The sequence below is a fragment of the Brassica oleracea genome, chromosome C5 (assembly GCF_000695525.1).
Source record: "Brassica oleracea var. oleracea cultivar TO1000 chromosome C5, BOL, whole genome shotgun sequence".
Classification (NCBI taxonomy): Eukaryota; Viridiplantae; Streptophyta; class Magnoliopsida; order Brassicales; family Brassicaceae; genus Brassica; species Brassica oleracea.
The window spans coordinates 33,058,884-33,064,478 of record NC_027752.1 but is presented as its reverse complement, the minus strand read 5'-3'; the positions used below and the strand labels follow the sequence as shown (position 1 = coordinate 33,064,478).

Sequence of the window (5,595 nt, the reverse complement as noted above, 5' to 3'; positions counted from 1 at the left end):
TCGGTTTCGACCACAAATGGTTTAGTAAAATCTGGCAGTCGCAACACTGGTAACTTCGTCATCGCACGTTTCATCCAGCAGAAGGCCCTACTCGCTTCCTCAGACCATTTGAATCCTTCTTTCTTAAGCAGGTCTGTGAGAGGACGAGCTATCTTCCCATACCCAGCAACAAAACGCCGGTAATAACCAGTGAGGCCGAGGAATCCTCTCAAGGACGTCACGTTCTTCGGCTGCGGCCACTCCTTCATAGCTTCAATTTTCTCAGGATCAGCAGCAACTCCTTTGGCGGATATAACATGACCCAAGTATGAAACACTGGACTGCCCAAATGCGCATTTCTTTTCGTTAGCGTAGAACTGGTGTTTCTTCAACACACTAAGCACAGTCTTGAGATGTTCCTTATGCTCCGCCTCACTCTTGCTGTATATGAGTATGTCGTCGAAGAACACCATAACGAACTTCCTCAGATACGGTTTGAAAATGTCGTTCATAACCGATTGGAATGTCGCCGGTGCGTTAGTGAGCCCAAAAGGCATCACCAAGAACTCATAATGTCCTTCATGCGTCTTGAAGGCTGTTTTGCATACATCCTCTTCTTTAACTCTGATCTGATGGTATCCTGATTTCAGATCTAGCTTCGAGAACACAGACGCTCCTGCTAACTCATCAAGCAACTCTTCAATCACTGGAATCGGATATCTGTCCTGAATAGTACTCTTGTTGAATGCTCTATAATCCACACAGAATCTGAATCCTCCATCCTTCTTCTTAACTAGCAGCACCGGACTCGAAAATGGACTGATGCTGGGCCTTATGATTCCCGCTTGCAACATCTCTCTCACCAAAGTTTCGATCTCGTCCTTCTGAATGTGAGAATAACGGAAAGGCCTGATGTTGATAGGGGACGTGCCTGACTGCAGAGTGATAGCATGTTCTCGATTTCGCTTCGGAGGAAGCCCTTGAGGCAAGTTAAAGACTGTTTCAAAGTCCTTGAGTATCTGCTTCACCTCACGACTTGGAGTCTGCAGTTTGCTACTTCCGGGTTTTGCTTCGAATAGAGCTTGCAATTCCAGCAAATACACCACTTCTTCCTTCTCCACTAACTTCTCCATTGAATTCATTGATACCTGAGCTTTCAACAATGCTGGATCTCCACTGATAGTCACCCACTGATCTTTGACTAAGAACTTCATAATATGCAAACCCCAATTAATCCTTGTCTCACCCAGTTTCACCAACCACGTATAACCCAACACCACATCTATCGTGCCCAACTCGAATACTAGATACTCTTCATCAATCTTCACTCCTTGAATGTTCAGCTCTACTCCAGAACACATTCCTTGTCCCGTCAATACTCTCCCATCTCCTATGGAAACCCCAAATTCTTGAGTGGACTGAACCGGGAAGCCTCTCTCCTCTACCCATTTCTTGGCTATGAAGTTACATGATGCTCCGGAATCTATCAGTACCACCACCTTCTCATTTCCAATCTGTCCCATCACTTTAAGAGTCTTCTTCAAAGTGATTCCCACCATGGACTGCAACGATAGGACCTGTAGTTCTTGATTCTGCTGAACTTGTTGGCCCCCGTTTCCCTCCTGTTCTTCTTCCTCATCATCCTCCAGTTCACTTTCCTCTTCCACATCCAAACATTTAAACTTCTGGAAGGCTTTACAACGATGCCCCGCGAAGAACCTTTCACCACAGTGTCTGCAAGGATTCTGCACAGTCCTCTTCTGATCACCCTGCCGGCTATCTCGTGGTGAGTCAAAAGACTTCCTCGCAGGAGTCACCTCCCCTGACTTCGACGGACTAGTATTATGCTTCTGGTTATTGTTGAGGGTTGGAGCTGAATAAGTCCTCTGGAAGTTCCTAGAATGATAGGCGCTCTTGTCATTCTCTTGTTCCTCTATTATTCTTGCCATCTCCACAATCTCATCCATACCAACAGGTCGCAACCTTACCACCTGCTCACGTAAACTCCTCTTCATCCCATGAAGAAAAATCTCCTCCAACACATCATCCGGTACATGAGGAACCTCTGCTGACAGCTCTTCAAATGCCTCACGATACTCCGATACAGTTCCCGTCTGTCTCAACCTTAACATCTGACTCAATATAGTACCTCCTCTCGTAGGTTTGAACCTTCTCTTTATTTTCATCTTGAAATCCCTCCAATCCAACAACTCATCTCTCACCTGTATCATCCGCAACCACGTCACTGTGCATCCAACCATACACGCCATCGCCAATGACAGTTTGTCCTCTTCCTCCGTCTGGTTCACCATGAAACACTTCTCTACTCGGAAGATCCAATCCTCCGGGTTTTTCCCCTCAAAGTCAGGTAACTCAAGCTTCTTCTTAGGTGATGAACTCTTTGGTGGAGCTGAATATCCCGAGGACCCCGCCGTGAAGGGGGTGGAGTGAATCTCGGCGGTTCGCAAGGGTATCACATTCTCCGGAACCGAGAGGATCCCTTTATCTGGTCGCATCTGCAGCCCTTTTGTTTGTGGCTGAGATCCGTCAGAGGTTGGGCGTCGCGTCTCGTTGGTGGGTTCAGTCACAGATCTCGGGAGGTTAGGGTTCGCCGTCGCGACCGCTTCCACTCTCGTCTGCTTCTCCTCGACCTCCTGTCGTTGTCGCTCTTCAGCACGTTTCTCGATTTCAAGGGAACGTTGATGATTCGCTTTCATCTCCGCTCTCATGTCTTCGATCAACGAGGTGAGGCCTCCAAACTGTCCTTCTAACGCAGTGATACGATCCGAGTTCGAATCCTGTTTAGGAGGCATTTAACCTGCTCTGATACCAATGATAAACTAGAGTTTATCTTGGATAAAAAAAGGGGTTTAAGAGAGAAAGAATAAGGATAAGAAGATAAGATTAATGTTGTTGATCATTTGATACCCCCAAACGTTTACAACTCATGCTTTAAGTAATACACTCATAAATATAAAACGACATCGTCTCCATTATTTATTTTATAAAGTCTTCTAAGTCTCCTTCTCCTCAAGAGTCTCTCAGCTCCTTCCTTTCTTTACTTCACTTCACTCCCGTTACCTCTGATGCCTCTCTTCGACCTCTGCTTCTTTTGGATGAAGGCCAAAGGCACAGCTAACTTATCAATACCCCCTCGCAGAAGACACAGCTTGTCCTCAAGCTGGAACTGTGGAAACTGCTCAGCTAACCTCTCTACAGGCTCCCATGTACACTCAAACTCTGGCAAACCAACCCATTTCACTAACACTTCAGGCTGATGACTCGCTGCTGAATGCCTAATGCCCAGTATCTCTAAACGACATCGTCTCCATTATTTATTTTATAAAGTCTTCTAAGTCTCTTTTTCCTTAAGAGTCTCTCAACTCCTTCCTTTCTTTACTTCACTTCACTCCCGTTACCTCTGATGCCTCTCTTCGACCTCTGCTTCTTTTGGATGAAGGCCAAAGGCACAGCTAACTTATCACAATCTTCCTGGCTCTCCCAGACGCATATCTTTTCAGCTGCCGTACCGAACCGGACCAGGAATAACCGATGGTATTAGTACTCTTACACTGCGTCGTTTTGTTTTGTAGGTTTCCCTTCTGCATCATCATCGTCGAACTACTTCTATTAACGGCGACGATCCGTTCGTTAGGCTGATTCATCATCGTCACCGGAGAGATCCTCCCGCTCTTACGACGGCGATTTTTATTCTTCACAGCTTTCTCCATGGCGACGCTGGCTTTCACCGCCAGAGCCGCCATGTCGGACGCCGTGAGACGGTAATGACGTTTGGAGACAGGGAGAACGAAGTAAATTTGATCCGCCTTGAGAATCTCCTCCGGTTCGATGGCCGGGATGAAGTCGTCGTAATAGAGAGAATCTGAATTACATAGAAAATAAGAGGAAGGCCGAGAGGAAGAAGAAGCCATTGATTCTGCTTCGAGAACCTACGAAGCTAACACCGGGACATTGTATTCCCGGAGATCGCCGTTAACCGTCACGATTTTAGCCGTCGGAGAAGAACCGCAGCCGCTACGACCAACAGATACACAAAGACCCATTTGAGTTTTTTTCTTTCGAATCTTTAGGTTAAAACTTCAAAAAACAAAATTTTGATTCTGATCGCTTAGATGAAAGAGAGAGATTGAGTACTTGACAACTAATGACCATGATTAATCCGGGATTCTTAGGATAAGGTTCTTAACAGAAGTTAAGAAACAGTTTCTTAACTTTTAACTAAAAAAGTTAAGAACCGGTTCTTAAATAAGGATTTGACCCGATTTAAAAGTTAAGAAACATTTTCTTAACTTCCGCTAAGAACCTCATTCTAAGAATCTCGGGTTAATTATGGTCTAAAAGCATCCTTATTGGTAGGACCAAAATTTGTGTCCTTAGATTATTTAATTAATTTTGTTATGTTAAGAAACAAAGTTAAGGACATTGGGAAAAATGAAATTTATTGGTAGGATTTTTAATTGTCTCTCAGTGAATTAATTATTTAATTTAATAAGAAATGAGATATATTAAACATATAACATTAAAATAGAAACATATTTTATTACACAAATTTGAAAAAAAAATTACAATAAAAAAATTACAAAAAAAAACCCATTAAAAAACATAAAACATTCAAACATTAAAAATAAAAGCAAACTTCAATTCATAGAAACTTAAAAATTATACGTTAATTTTGATCCCCAAATTTATCCCATATATTTTCAATCAAATCGTGTTTTAGTTGTCGATGAACTGGTTTTTTCCGAACTCTTGCGCGACGATCAATTGTATTGAAAAGAGCAGTAGGCATCTGGACGGAAAATGTAAGATCCACACCTTCTTCATGTTGAAACGAGTCAAGGTCATACTGAGTTTATGAATATCGTTCATCTTCGACTATCATATTATTGAGTATGATACATGCTCTCATAATATTTTCTATTTTGGATTTATCCCATAAATTAGATGGATTTTTAATAACGGCAAATTTAGCTTGCAGTACTCCAAAAGCACGCTCATTTATTTTGTGCCACATCTGCTTACAATGGAGATGCTCTCTCTTCTCACCCTCGGTAGCATGACGACTTGCTGCATAGTACTGTCCAACTCGTTTCCAGAAGGTCTGTGCATTATGATCATTTGCGACAATAGCATCCTTAGATGTGTTTAGCCACGCACTGATCAGAACCTCGTCATCAGCTGGTGTCCATTTCTTTCTCTCCCTACGCTCCACTGGTGTGACTTCAGGTTGAGTTGGAGCCTCCGTTTGTTGTGAACTGAATGGAGGGATTTCTGATGATCCAAGGTTAACACTACTAGAATGAAAACTTTCATAAGGAAAGTTTTCATGGACAACACTTGGTTGTTGACTGTGAAGAAGACTTAGATAAGTAGAAGAGTGGCTATATGGATTCCTTGAATCCATAGCGATTAGAGCGAGAAAGGATTATAGAAGAAAAGCTTATTTGGTTTCTGGTTTTAGTTAAGCCGAGAGGTGACTAACAAGTTGAAGGATAGATGGGGTTCAATAGCTGAAAGTGTAATGTGAAATAAGTTCCACTCTTAATGCCTCAACCATAAACAACCATAGTCTAATCAGTAGTTATTGCACACTAC

The 5,595-nt window shown here is 42.9% G+C and overlaps 1 pseudogene; it reads right to left on the bottom strand.

The window, feature by feature from the left end:
* Positions 1-3,037: 3,037 nt before the first annotated feature.
* LOC106345039 lies at positions 3,038-4,111 on the bottom strand (annotated as a pseudogene).
* Between the last annotated feature and the right edge of the window lie 1,484 nt (positions 4,112-5,595).